General features: G+C 41.8%; 1 protein-coding gene across 2 annotated transcripts in view; it reads left to right on the top strand.

Moving 5' to 3' along the window:
* Positions 1 to 5,267: 5,267 nt before the first annotated feature.
* SLC7A9 (solute carrier family 7 member 9) overlaps positions 5,268 to 14,369 on the top strand; it is a 93,611-nt gene continuing 84,509 nt past the window's right edge. The window contains exon 1 of one of the 2 annotated variants that reach the window (XM_030204412.1): positions 5,268 to 5,332. The gene's annotated coding sequence lies outside the window, so the exon portion shown is untranslated. The remainder of the gene's footprint in view (positions 5,333 to 14,369) is intronic. The other variant, XM_030204413.1, reaches the window with a different exon arrangement.

Here is a 14,369-nt window from a genome sequence, read left to right as displayed (position 1 = left end):
TATCCAAATTCAGACAGACAATCAGGTTGCCATGTACTATGTCAACAAGCAGGGGGGCACCGGATCTCACCCCCTGTGTCAGGAAGCCGTCAGCATGTGACTCTGGGCTCGCCGTCAGGGCATGGTGCTCCAAGCCACATATCTGGCAGGCGTAAACAACAGTCTGGCCGACAGGTTGAGCAGGATTATGCAACCTCACGAGTGGTCGCTCAATTCCCGTGTGGTGCGACAGATCTTCCAGGCGTGGGGCACCCCCCTGGTGGATCTCTTCGCATCTCAAGTGAACCACAAGGTCCCTCAGTTCTGTTCCAGGCTTCAGGCCCACGGCAGACTGGCTTCGGATGCCTTCCTCCTGGATTGGGGGGAAGGTCTGCTGTATGCTTATCCTCCCATACCTCTGGTGGGGAAGACTTTGTTGAAACTCAAGCAAGACCGAGGCACCATGATTCTGATTGCTCCCTTTTGGCCGCGTCAGATCTGGTTCCCTCTTCTTCTGGAGTTATCCTCCGAAGAACCGTGGAGATTGGAGTGTTTTCCGACCCTCATCACGCAGGACGACGGGGCTCTTCTGCATCCCAACCTCCAGTCCCTGGCTCTCACGGCCTGGATGTTGAGGGCGTAGACTTTGCCTCTTTGGGTCTGCCAGAGGGTGTCTCCCGCATCTTGCTTGCTTCCAGGAAAGACTCCACTAAGAGGAGTTACTTCTTTCATTGGAGGAGGTTTGCCGTCTGGTGTGACAGCAAGGCCCTAGATCCTCGCTCTTGTCCTACACAGACCCTGCTTGAATACCTTCTGCACTTGTCTGAGTCTGGTCTCAAGACCAACTCCGTAAGGGTTCACCTTAGTGCAATCAGTGCATACCATTACCAAGTGGAAGGTAAGCCGATCTCAGGACAGCCTTTAGTTGTTCGCTTCATGAGAGGTTTGCTTTTGTCAAAGCCCCCTGTCAAGCCTCCTACAGTGTCATGGGATCTCAATGTCGTTCTCACCCAGCTGATGAAACCTCCTTTTGAGCCACTGAATTCCTGCCATCCGAAGTACTTGACCTGGAAGGTCATTTTCTTGGTGGCAGTTACTTCGGCTCGTAGAGTCAGCGAGCTTCAGGCCCTGGTAGCCCAGGCCCCTTACACCAAATTTCATCACAACAGAGTAGTCCTCCGCACTCACCCTAAGTTTCTGCCAAAGGTCGTGTCGGAGTTCCATCTGAACCAGTCAATTGTCTTGCCAACATTCTTTCCCCGTCCTCATTCCTGCCCTGCTGAACGTCAGCTGCACACATTGGACTGCAAGAGAGCATTGGCCTTCTACCTGGAGCGGACACAGCCCACCAGACAGTCCGCCCAATTGTTTGTTTCTTTTGACCCCAATAGGAGGGGAGTGGCTGTAGGGAAACGCACCATATCCAATTGGCTAGCAGATTGCATTTCCTTCACTTACGCCCAGGCGGGGCTGGCTCTTGAGGGTCATGTCACGGCTCATAATGTCAGAGCCATGGCTGCGTCGGTAGCCCACTTGAAGTCAGCCTCCATTGAAGAAATTTGCAAAGCTGCGACGTGGTCATCTGTCCACACATTCACATCTCATTACTGCCTGCAGCAGGATACCCGACGCGACAGTCGGTTCGGGCAGTCAGTTCTTCAGAACCTGTTTGGGCTTTAGGATCCAACTCCACCCCCCGAGGGCCCTGGTTGTTCTGTTCCAGGCTGCACTCTCAGTTAGTTGGTAAATTTTTTAGGTCAATCTCAGTTATGTCCTCGCCGTTGCGAGGTCCAATTGACCATGGTTGTTGTTTTGAGTGAGCCTGGGGGCTAGGGATACCCCACCAGTGAGAACAAGCAGCCTGCTTGTCCTCGGAGAAAGCGAATGCTACATACCTGTAGAAGGTATTCTCCGAGGACAGCAGGCTGATTGTTCTCACAAACCCGCCCGCCTCCCCTTTGGAGTTGTGTCTTCCCTTGAAGTGTATTGTCTTGCTACATACTGGACTGGCCGGCTCGAGCCGGTTTCGGGCGGGAAGACGGCCGCGCGAGGGCTAGCAAAGGACTTTGCTAGTGAAGTTTCCGATTGGAGGGGCTGCCGTGGACGTCACCCATCAGTGAGAACAATCAGCCTGCTGTCCTCGGAGAATACCTTCTACAGGTATGTAGCATTCGCTTTATCCACATAACTCAGAAACACATCCATGACCCTCACATCTGCGCCTCCTCACACTTACCCACTGAGCAATTTTGGCAAATGTGCTACAGAATAGCACCTAACGTGTTTAAATGTCAATTTGTGGTGCCAGTCACTTGTGTAAGTGCTATTACTCTATTACATGCAATTGAATTTCTAGAATTGCATGTAAAGTGTCCTGAAAAGATCTCTCTTTCAAAGCTCTGTGCTTCTGAGGCTGTTACACAATCTTGTTTCTGAACTGCATGGCCTTCCAGTGCTTCAAGGGCACAGTGTACTTCCTTTAGATGATATCAAAGCATTTTTACAATCTAAATATGAGACTTCCAGTGAGTGTATGAGAGCAGTTTGACTGTAAGCTGGATAATGTGCTGTTTAAGTACAGAATGCTAAGTGAAAGAACTAGAAACAAAAATGCATTGTAGCACCTCAAAAAGGACATGGACAGTACTAATGATTTAGCAGCTTCGAGCATGACCAATTGAAACTGTGACAAGGCATGAGCAGAGATTCTTTTGTTAGTGTTCTACATTCTGTTATAGACCGGTGAGTCTGATGTCGGTGCCGGGGAAAATGGTAGAGGCTGTTATCAAAAACAAAATTACAGAGCACATCCGAGGACATGGATTACTGAGACCGAGTCAGCACGGCTTTTGTGTGGGGAAATCTTGCCTGACCAATTTACTTCAATTCTTTGAAGGAGTAAACAAACTTGGACAAAGGGGAGCCGGTTGATATCGTGTATCTGGATTTTCAAAAGGCGTTTGACAAGGTACCTCATGAAAGGCTACAGAGGAAATTGGAGGGTTATAGGATAGGAGGAAATGTCCTATTGTGGATTAAAAACTCGTTGAAGGATAGGAAACAGTGGGGTTAAATGGGCAGTATTCACAATGGAGAAGGGTAAGTTAGTGGGGTTCCTCAGGGGTCTGTGCTAGGACCGCTGCTTTTTAATATATTTATAAATGATTTAGAGATGGGAGTAACTAGCGAGGTAATTAAATTTGCTGATGACACAAAAAGTCGTTAACTCGCGACAGGATTATGAAAAATTACAGAAGGACCTTATGAGACTGGGCGGCTAAATGGGAGATGACGTTTAATGTGAGCAAGTGCAGGGTGATGCATGTGGGAAAAAAGAACCCGAATTATAGCTGTGTCATGCAAGGTTTCACGTTAGGATTTACGGACCAAGAAAGGGATCTGGGTGTCGTCGTCGATAACACGCTGAAACCTTCTGCTCAGTGTGCTGCTGCGGCTAGGAAAGCGAATAGAATGTTGGGTATTATTAGGAAAGGTATGGAAAACAGGTGTACGGATGTTATAATGCCTTTGTATTGCTCCATGGTGCGACCACACCTTGAGTATTGTGTTCACTTCTGGTTGCCGCATCTCAAGAAAGATATAGTAGAATTGGAAAAGGTGCAGCGAAGGGCGACTAAAATGATAGTGGGGATGGGATGACTTCCCTATGAAGAAAGACTAAGGAGGCTAGGGCTTTTCAGCTTGGAGAAGAGACGGCTGAGGGGAGACATGATAGAGATATAAAATAATGAGTGGAGTGGAACAGGTGGATGTGAAGCATCTGTTCACGCTTTCCAAAAATACTAGGATTAGGGGACATGCGATGAAACTACAGTGTATTAAATTTAAAACAAATCTGAGAAAATGTTTCTTCACCTAACGCATAATTAAACTCTGGAATTCGTTGCTGGACAACGTGGTGAAGGTGGTTAGTTTAGCAGAGTTTAAAAAGGGGTTAGACGGTTTCCTAAAGGACAAGTCCATAAACCACTACTGAATGGACTTGGGAATAATCCACAACTCCAGGAATAACATGTATAGAATGTATGTTTGGGAAGCTCGCCAGGTGCCCTTGGCCTGGATTGGCCGCTGTCGTGGACAGGATGCTGGGCTCGATGGACCCTTGGTCTTTTCCCAGTGTGGCATTACTTATGTACTTATGTTTTGTACACCTTCCTTATCATTCTAGCAGGTTGTCTAAAGTTAGGTGTCAATTGCATGTGTAAGTTATAAAATACTAGCACTTAGGCATGCATGACAGTATTGTATAACACACACACACAACTCAGCATGTAAATGCTGTAAGTTATGCACTACAGCGCTGCATTTAGATGTGTGCATTTATAACTGCTATTGACATGGTGTAAGTGGGCATGTCTAAGTGTAAGTGATGCTGACTTACAAGCAAACAAAAGTGGATCAGTCAAGGTATGGTATACAACACCTAAATTATATATCCCATTTATAGAATTGTGCCCCCCCCCCCTTTTGTGTTTTACCCTTCATATTACTTGCATTGTCATCACTGCCTTGGGTGAATCTCTTCATAAAGGCGGTTAATAAATCCCAACCAATAAATAAATAGTTTGGTCATAATTTATGATACAAGGTCTTTATTCTGATGATCTCAATTCAAAAATGATTTTTGTTTTATTCACATTTTAGTATCTGTGAGCACACTTTTTTTATTTTTCAATTCATCATTACTGTTTAGATACTTTTTGCTTTGGATTAGTTATGCCCTATCCCTAAGGCCAACACTGGAGCTAAAACTTGGAAAAATCTGCCCCAGTATGATGCTTGTAGCAGTTCGTTATCTCTCATCAGTTCATTTGCGTTTGTGCTGGAATGAAACCTTTCTGATCTGCACCTTTGACCTCTGCAACTAAGGTTACTATCTGACATAGCTCAGCCATGACAAGTAGATCCAGTTCTGATTCTGCCTCATTGCCTCCATGAAATTGTATTTTCAATTTCTATACAAAGCAGGGCTATAACTGCAGATGTTGAAGGGGGGAAAATGAGTTTGATAACTATTCTGTCTGCAAGGGAAAAGGGCAATAAAAGCTTCTTTTCTTCAAAGTTATAACATTTTAAAACTGTCAAATCACTAATAACATCCATTTGTGAGTGCAGTGTCTGTGCTTTCTTGTGGTGTTGGCTCCTTTCCCATGTATTTTTAGTTAAAAATTAAAATGTACTTTGCAGACAGTATCCCATTGTATAAAAGAGTTCTTGTTTGCCTGAAATCAAAAGAAAATATTCAGAGCTACTTAACCTTCATCTGAATATCCCAGCTTCAGTTCCAGCGATGGCAGAATCCGCCTTTTCCCCCACAGTGTAGTACCACCTTGTAAGTGTGTATTTTCCTTCAAGTTTTTTGCATATTTCTATGAGGTTTTGTAGAAATTATTTGATATTCTTAGAAGTAGGAGCTGGTCTTTGACACAGTGAAACTATCAATACAGTGTTTTGGTTCCTGGTGCTTTCAGTGACAACATATATAACTGTGCTAAGCAAGAGAGGAATTTCTAGTGTGTGGGTGTACCCAGGCACTGGTTCAGTAACAAACAGTACTCTTTATCTTTTAATTTTATTTTATTTAAATCTTTCCACCCACAAGTGCTCAAATTTTTAAATAACAAAGCAGTTACTGTGGAACTCTCATCTACTCATGCTCTGCATATGCGACTTGGATAACTGTCTCAATGGTATGCAGCCAGTAATTTATTTATTCAATGTTAAAAGTATATATAAACTTGAAAACAGCGGAAGAAGTGTTCATTTTTGCATTTTGTTTATGTATTAATTGTAGACTGAGTTATATGGTTCCTCCTGATGAAGGAAAATTCGAAATGCGGTCTCGCATTGAGGACCAGGATGTTTTAAAGTCGACATGTTAAGAAGCCTTTTACGGTTACTCTGGTAGCCTTCTCCTTGCCTTGTGGTGCCTCCTCGGAAGCAACAGACACACAGTTTGTGAAAGGATTTATTCAGTTGCTTACAGTATTTGACAATGGATGTGTGATATGCTTGAAGCACAGGATATGGACATTGCAAACCTATTGATGATCCTATGAAATATTTTGGAACTGTCATATTTTAACTAAGACAAGCTTGAATATGATAAGATCTAAACAAATGCCATTTGGAGACGAATTTGAGCATAAGATTGAGGATTGTGATCTGTGTATGATGAATCTGGTATGAATATGGTTGTGTGGGTTGCCCGAGTGTATGTGTATGCTTGATGAGTAGATGAGAGTTCCACAGTAACTGCTTTGTTATTTAAAAATTTGAGCATTTGTGGGTGGAAAGATTTAAATAAAATAATATAGCATTAAAAGATAAAGAGTACTGTTTGTTACTGAACCAATGTAGAGTTTGTACTCTGATAAGAGGTTTCCTCTATAAATGCAGAATTGTACCCAGGCACACCACAAAATTCTATTTGGTCTGAATTCCTATGTGCATTTTTAGTTTTGCCTGTTTATTCTAGAGCAGCCATTCCCAGCCCAGTTCTTGGGGCACACGTGGAGTGGCATAATCAAAAGGGACACCCAAGTTTTGCTGAGGACATCCTTGCAAAACGTCCCGGTGGAGGGGCGGGGAAACCCGTATTATCTAAACAAGATGGACATCCATCTTTCGTTTCGATAATACGGTCGGGGACGCCCAAATCTTGACATTTAGGTCGTCCTTAGACTTGGTCGTTTCTGATTTTCGTCGATAATGGAATCCAAGGACGCCCATCTCAGAAACAACCAAATGCAACCCTTTGGTCTTGGGAGGTACCAGCATTCATAGTGCACTGGTCCCCCTGACATGCCAGGACACCAACTAGTCACCCCAGGGGGCACTGCAGTGGAATTCAGAAATTGCTCCCAGGAACATAGCTCCCTTACCTTGTGTGCTGAGCCCCACAAAACCCACTACCCACCACTGTACACCACTACCATAGCCCTTACAGGTGAAGGGGGGCACCTAGATGTGGGTACAGTGGGTTTGTGGTGGGTTTTGGAGGGCTCATATTTACCACAAGTGTAACAGGTGTGGGGGATGGGCCTGGGTCCGCCTGCCTGAAGTGCACTGCACCCACTAAAACTGCTCCAGGGACCTGCATACTGCTGTGATGGACCCGAGTATGACATTTGAGGCTGGCACAAAATATTTTTAAAGATTTTTTTTTTTGAGGGTGGGAGGGGTTTAGTGACCACTGGGGGAGTAAGGGGAGGTGATCCCTGATTGTCTCTGGTGGTTATCTGGTCAGTTCAGGCACCTTTTTGCGGTTTGGTCGTAAGAAAAACAGGACCAGGTGAAGTCGTCCAAGTGCTTGTTAGGGATGCCCTTTTTTTCCATTATGGGTTCAGGATGCCCATATGTTAGGCACGCCAAAGTCCCGCCTTTGCTACACCTCCGACACGCCCCCATGAACTTTGGTCATCCCCGCAACGGAAAGCAGTTGGGGACGCCCTGTGAGAAGGACACCTATCTTCCAATTTGTGTTGAAAGATAGGCGTCCTCTTTTGAAAATAAGCCTGCTAATCTCATTGGGTTTTCAGGATATCTACTAGGACTATTCATGTTAGATTTGCATACAATTAAGGCAGTGCATGCAAATCTAATACATTTAAATTATGAATATCCTGAAAACCTGACTGGATTAGGTGTAGCCCGAGGACTGGGTTGAAAATATCTGTTCTAGAGGAAGATGCCTGTAGCCTAGGGTACCCACTTATTCACTGTTGTCAATGGTTCTACACCCTCAATCTATATTGGTATAACAGGGTTTGCATTTGAAGATAATGCCATTTTCACTTTCCACTACAATACCTCACCAGGGAGCTGGCCTTGTGGTTCAGTGTTAGTACTAAATCCAGTCACCCAGGAGATCTGCATTTGATTTGCAGCTCAACTTTATGTCTCCTGGCAAGGGCTTTGCATGTTGCGGAGATTCAGTTATTGCAGAGATTAAAGCCACACTACTCTTAAATTCTATGCACTGGCAGCTGATAGGTTTGAGAATCATCTTTAAATTGTCTTTTGTTTTTAAGATTCTTCATTAGATTGGTCACATGTATTTCATCAACTCAGCGATCAGGTCACTTCATTCAAAATCGGATTTTAGAACTGCAATTCCCTCTACTGAAGTGTTCAGATTGTAAGCTTCAAGGAATCATACGTTAGTTGGGGCTGCACCTCAAATGTGGAACTTCTTTTTAGTAGAGCTGAAGTTAGAAACATCTTGCATAGCATTCAGGAAGAAACTGAAAATATGGCGTCATGATGACTTTTTAAAACAATGTGAAGTTGCAAATGGGCAAGTTTTGAAGCTTCTGTTAGTAGACTTTTAACTTTTTTTTATTGTTAAAGTATGTAATAGTAATGTTTTAGTCTGAGTATAGAATATTTTTCTATGATGGATGTAATGATTGGTTGGAATTTCTTTTTATTTTATCGCTTGTATAGAGATGGAGCGGTATACAAGATATGGATTGGGTTGGATTATTGAATAGCTTGGATGTTAGCTTGTACACTGCTTGGATTCATTGTAAGTGGTTAGAAAAAACTGTGTTAAATCAAAGTAAAGATTCTTTGCACTTTCCAAAATTCTCTTTACTATGAACTATGAAGCACAGCAAATGCCATACTAGGTTAGGACCAAATGGTCTATCAAGCCTAGTGTCCTGCTTCTAACAGTGGTCAATCTAGATCACAAGTATCTGGCAGGATCCCAAAAGGTACATAGGTTCCATGCTGCCTACCTTCGAGGATAAACAGTGGATTTTCCCAAGTCTAACTTAGGGGCCCTTTTACTAAGGTGCATAGGCGCCTACCCACGTCCAATGAGCGCCTAATTGGAACTACCACCTGGCTACCGTGTGCCCCAGGAGGTAATTCTATTTTTGACATGCATCCAAAACACGCAGTAAAAAATATTTTCTATTTTCTACCGTGTGGTGCTAAATATGCCTTTTTTTCAGGCACATGGAAAATAATTACCTGTGTGCACCCAAAACACGAGCCTATACCAGCGCAGGCCACTTTTTGGCGTGCCTTAGTAAAAGGGCCCCTCAATGATTTATGGATTTCTTCTCCAGAAACTTGCCTAAACCTTTTTAAACCCAGCTATGCTAACAGATTTTACCACTTCCTTCAGCAAGAAATTCCGTAGCTTAATTATATGTTACATGAAAGAATGTCTCTGATTTGTTTTAAATTCACTATTAACTTCTTGGTGTGTCCTCTAGTCTTTGAACTTTTTCAAAATAGTAAACAACCACCTCATGTTTACCTGTTTCACTCTACTCCTGATTTTATATCTCCCCTCAGCTATTTATTCTCCAAATTGAAGAACCTTGATGCTTTTCTCTTAGGGTAATAGTTCTATCCCAACAGTCTTGGCAGCCCCCGAGGACTGGGAGTGGACAGATCACGTTTTCAGGATGTCCCTACTGAATATACATGAGTGAGATTTGCTTACCTACTACTGCCATTGTAAACAAATCTCTTTCATTTACATTCAATAGAGATATTGTGAAACGTGACTGCTTGCTGCCCTCAAGGACTTGGGAGTGAAGACCAAGGTTCTATCCCCTTTGTCATTTTACATAAGAACATAAAAATAGCCATATCGATCAGACCAATGGTCCATCTAGCCCAGCATTAAAGTTGGCTGGGAGTGTTATTGGATAATAATCTATCTTTTAAAAATCATATAGGTCAGCTTACTAAAAATATTTTTTTTTATTTACTTTAAAAAGATAAGAAAGATCAGGCACTGTTTTGATCCCCTTCAATTTAGATTAGCTGTTCAGGCTTTAGTGTTAAGTCAACTAGATTACTGTAATATGCTTTTTGCAGGCTGTTCACAGCTAATCCTGAAGAAACTGCAAACTACAGAATGAGTCACTTTGTCTGGTCTATGTAGCAAAGAAATTTGATAGGGTCACCCTGCGGTTGATCAGAGCACATTGGCTCCTGATTCGAGACAGAATTTATTTTAAAACTTGCACTATCATATTTAAGATATTTCATGGTCTTGCACCAGGTTATATGCTATCACTGTTATTTGTTCCATATTATACATCTGCTATAAAATTGAGAAACTGATTAGTCTTGCATTTGCCTTCTTTCAAAACAGATAGAAAAGGATGTCTCCGTCCTCACTCTCTTTTTTTTATTTGTTAAGTTTTGGAATGATCTTCCTGTATTTCTTAGACTCTCTGATGATCTCATGTATTTTAGAAAGTCTCTTAAAACATGGTTGTTTGAGAAGTTTCTGTACTAACTACTTAGACTGTATGGTATTTTAATTTATTAGCTTTGTTGATATTAACTGTAAATTCTCTGGTTATGCTTGTTTCTTATTTATAACCCACAAGGTCATTGCGGTATATAAATACTTTTTAATTTAGTTTAGTTTCCAACAGTGTCCAATCCAGGTTGCAAGTACCTGGCTTTGTAAAAGAGGCCCTAAGTTGGCTGAGTGTCTTTAAGCTTGATGAAAAGATGACTCAGAGAGCATATGAGAGAGGTTTATAGGATTATGAGTCAAGTGAAATGGGTAATTAGGGGAATGCTTATTCACCCTTTCAGATAGTACTTTGACTAGGGAGTGGTCCATGAAACTGATAGAGAGCAAATTTAAAGCAAATCAGAGAAAGTATTTTTTTCATTCAATGCAAAATCAACTCTTAATTTTATTTATTTATTTAAAATATTTATAGCCCGCCTATTAACTAGGCGGGTTACAAGAAAAACAAACACAATAATGTGACAAAATCACAAACAAAAAGCATAGGGCCCTGTTTATTAAGGTGTGCTACCGTTTTTAGCGCTTGCTAAAAATTAGCATACACTAAACACTAGAACCACCCATATATGCCTGTGGGTGTCTCTAGCGTTTAGCGTGTGCTGATCAGCGCATGCCGAAAACGCTAGTGCGCCTCTACTGCAGCTTAGTAAAGAGGGCCCATAATCAGCATAGAAATCCTTCATCTTCATAAAATACAGAAACACTGAATCAAAACCCAAAGTATACCTAGCTGTGCAAATAAGAATGCCTTAAGCTGTTTTTAAAAATGTCAAACTGCTGCAGCAGACAAAGTCATCTCTTCTCCAAGCTGAAGAGCAGAGCCCTAACCTCTTAAGCGTTTCCAACCTCTGAATCATTTTGATTGCCTTTCTTTAAAACTTTTATTTATTTATTGCATTTGTATCCCACATTTTCCCACCTCTTTGCAGGCTCAATGTGGCTTACAATACATCATGAATGGTGGAAATATTAGAAAATAAACATTTAGTGTTACAGAAGGATCTTAGTCGACATGATAATGATGAAACATGATAGTAGTATTACAAGCAGATATTGTCAGATAGTCCTGAATATATGTGGAGGAGTTGTGTGTATTCACATTGGTTGATCTTTGTGGTATGCCCTGTTAGAGATGGGTCTTCAGTAGTTATTTGTTTTTTTTTTAGATACTGTGACCAGAATTACACACAGTACTTAAGGTTATAATATTCTTTGCCATTATTTTCTCTCTTTTCTAATAATTCCTAGCATTCGGTTTACTTTTTTGGCCACCCCTGCCAAAAATACTGAGCAGGAGGTTTCAACGTGTTCTCCACAATGGCACTGAGATCGTTTTCTTGGGTGGTGATTCCTAAAGTGGAACCTAGCATCAAGTAACTTTGATTTGGATTATTCTTCCCATTGTGCATCACTTTGCATTTATCCACATTAAATTTTATTTTCCATTTGGATGCCCAAGTCTTCCAATTTCCTAAGGTCTTCCTGCAAGTTCACGTGGAGGAGCATTTTTGACTTGACGTCTAAGTCTGACTTGACGTTTTGCAAAAAAAAGGTCCAAAATCTGAATAGGGAAGAAGTTCATTTTCAAAAAAGAAAAATGTTAATAAAATCTTTTGTTTTTTTGAAAATACTGTTTCTAATAAGATTTTGTGCATTGGACACTTTGTGTTTTGGTTCATTTTCAAAAAAAAAAAAGGTCCAAGTGAAAAAAGTAGAAAATCAAGCCATTGGGATGTAGGGGGGGGGGGGGGCAGCATTTTTAGTAGATTGGTCTCCCAGACATCCCAGGAGATAAATGGGGCACCCTAGGGGGCACTTCAGTGGACTTCAAAACGTTGCTCCCTTATCTTGTCTGCTGAGTCCCCCCAAAACCCACCCAAAACCTGATGCCCACAACTGTACACCACTACAATAGCCCTAATGGGTAAAGGGGGTTTCTGGTGAGTTTTGGAGGGCTCACAGTTTCCCCCACAAATGTGACAAGGGGGAGATAGGGATCAGAGTCCCCCACTCCATGGTGCACTGCACTGACCACTACACTACTCCAGAGACTTACATACTGGTCTAATAGACCTGGCTCTAACATCTGAGACTGTCATAGAAGCTGCTAATCATATTTGTATTCACATTTGTGGGGGAATGTGAGGGGGTCAGTGACCACTGGGGGATATTGGGGAGTCACCTCTGATTCCCTCCAGTGGTCATCTGATCATTTAGGGCACCCTTTCGTGCCTTATTCGTTATAAAAACAGGTCTAGCTCAAGACGTCTTAGTTTTTGTCCTGGATACATTTGTTTTGTTCCATTATGGCAGAAAAACGTCCAAATGTTAGGAACGCCCAGATCCCACCTTTAACACACCCCTGACATGCCCCCTTGCGATTTGAAAGCACTTCTGACGGACATTTTGAGAAAAACTTCCAAACGCAGCTTTCTGCCACTTTTTGGATGTTTTTTCTCTTTCGAAAATGAGCTCCACAGTCGACATGTGATTTAACAACTTTGAATAATTTTGTGTCATCTAGAAATTCATTCATTCATCTCGCTCATCGTTCCCATCTCCAGATCGTTTATAGATATGTTAAAACACTGGTTCTGGTACAGATCCTTGGGGGCACTGCACTATTCACCTTCCTTCAGAGACATAAATTGCCATTTAACCCTACCCTCTGTTTGTTAGCTATTAACCAGTTCCCAATGCACAACTGTACATTGCCTCCTATCCCATGGCTTTTTAATTTTCTCAGATGTCTCATATGAGGGACTTTGTCAAAAGCTTTCTGAAAATCTAGATAACACTACATCAACCAGCTCAGCCTTATCCATATGTTTATTCTTGCCTTCAAAGAAAAGAAGCACATTGATGAGTCAAGGCATGGATCCACTTTTTTGGAATCCTGCTGAGTACTTTTATTTATTTATTTATTTATTTATTTATTTATTTATTTATTTATTTATAGCATTTGTATCCCACATTTTCCCACCACTTTGCAGGCTCAATGTGGCTTACATTTGCCGTAATGGCAGTTGCCATTTCCGGGTAACAGAATTACAAATGGTATTGCATTAAGGTGCATACATACATGGAACATAACATATATGGAACAGATCTTGGTATATATATATATCATGTGCATATATACATGGTAAAGAAGAATACATTATGGTATTGCATGAAGGTTTCTGAGTAATAGATTGCATTGTAGCATACATTAGGTCATCGACTATAGAGAGACCCTATTCAGCACAAGGTTTAAAGTGGTAGTGCTTGATCATTAATAGCAAAGAGGTTAAGAGTTCGGTTTTGTATAGCTTGTGTATAGTGTTATTATTTAGTATTTAAGATGGATGTTTATGGTATGCCTTCTTGAAAAGATAAGTTTTCAGTAGCCTTCGGAAGATGGTTAGGTCTTGCGTTGTTTTTATGGCCTTCGGTAGTGTGTTTCATAGCTGCGTGCAGATGTATGAGAAGCTGGTCACTTATGTGGATTTATATTTCAGCCCTTTACAGTTAGGGTAGTGGAGATTGAGGAATGTGCGTGATGATCTTTTTGTGTTCCTAATAGGCAAGTCTATAATTCAATTCAAGTAAAAAGTACTCAGCAGGATTCCAAAAAAGTGACAGACTGTCAGACAGGATGCTGGCCACCCAACCATTGGGTGTGACTAAGCGGTTGCTTAGGGTAAAGAGCAGCTGCAGTCAAAGCACAACAATAGGTCCTAACAGCCACACAATCTTAAGGAGGCAGCACATATTTTAACTGGCATTTTTATAGGATGTTTGTGCGATGCTCATATTTGTTGAATCTAATTATCAAAATCGGGGAGGGGGATGCTGGCCCAGAGAGGGAGGGCGCTGTATGCTGGCCCGTAGAGAGCTTTCATTTGATCCAGCAGGGCATTTCTTATTTTCTTGTACTGTTTGCACTTTCCTAGGAAGCTGTTCCATGTATCCATCACCCTTTTCTGCAGAAAAAATAGTTCCTGTTATTTGTGAGTCTGTCCTCTTTGAACCTTATGTCATGAATGCTGCTGTTAGAACTTCATCTCCACAGGAAATTCTTGCATCCTGA

Source organism: Microcaecilia unicolor, chromosome 5, assembly GCF_901765095.1.
Source record: "Microcaecilia unicolor chromosome 5, aMicUni1.1, whole genome shotgun sequence".
NCBI classification, from domain to species: Eukaryota; Metazoa; Chordata; class Amphibia; order Gymnophiona; family Siphonopidae; genus Microcaecilia; species Microcaecilia unicolor.
Note: the sequence above shows the minus strand (reverse complement) of the source record. Positions and strands in the feature narration are given on the sequence as shown.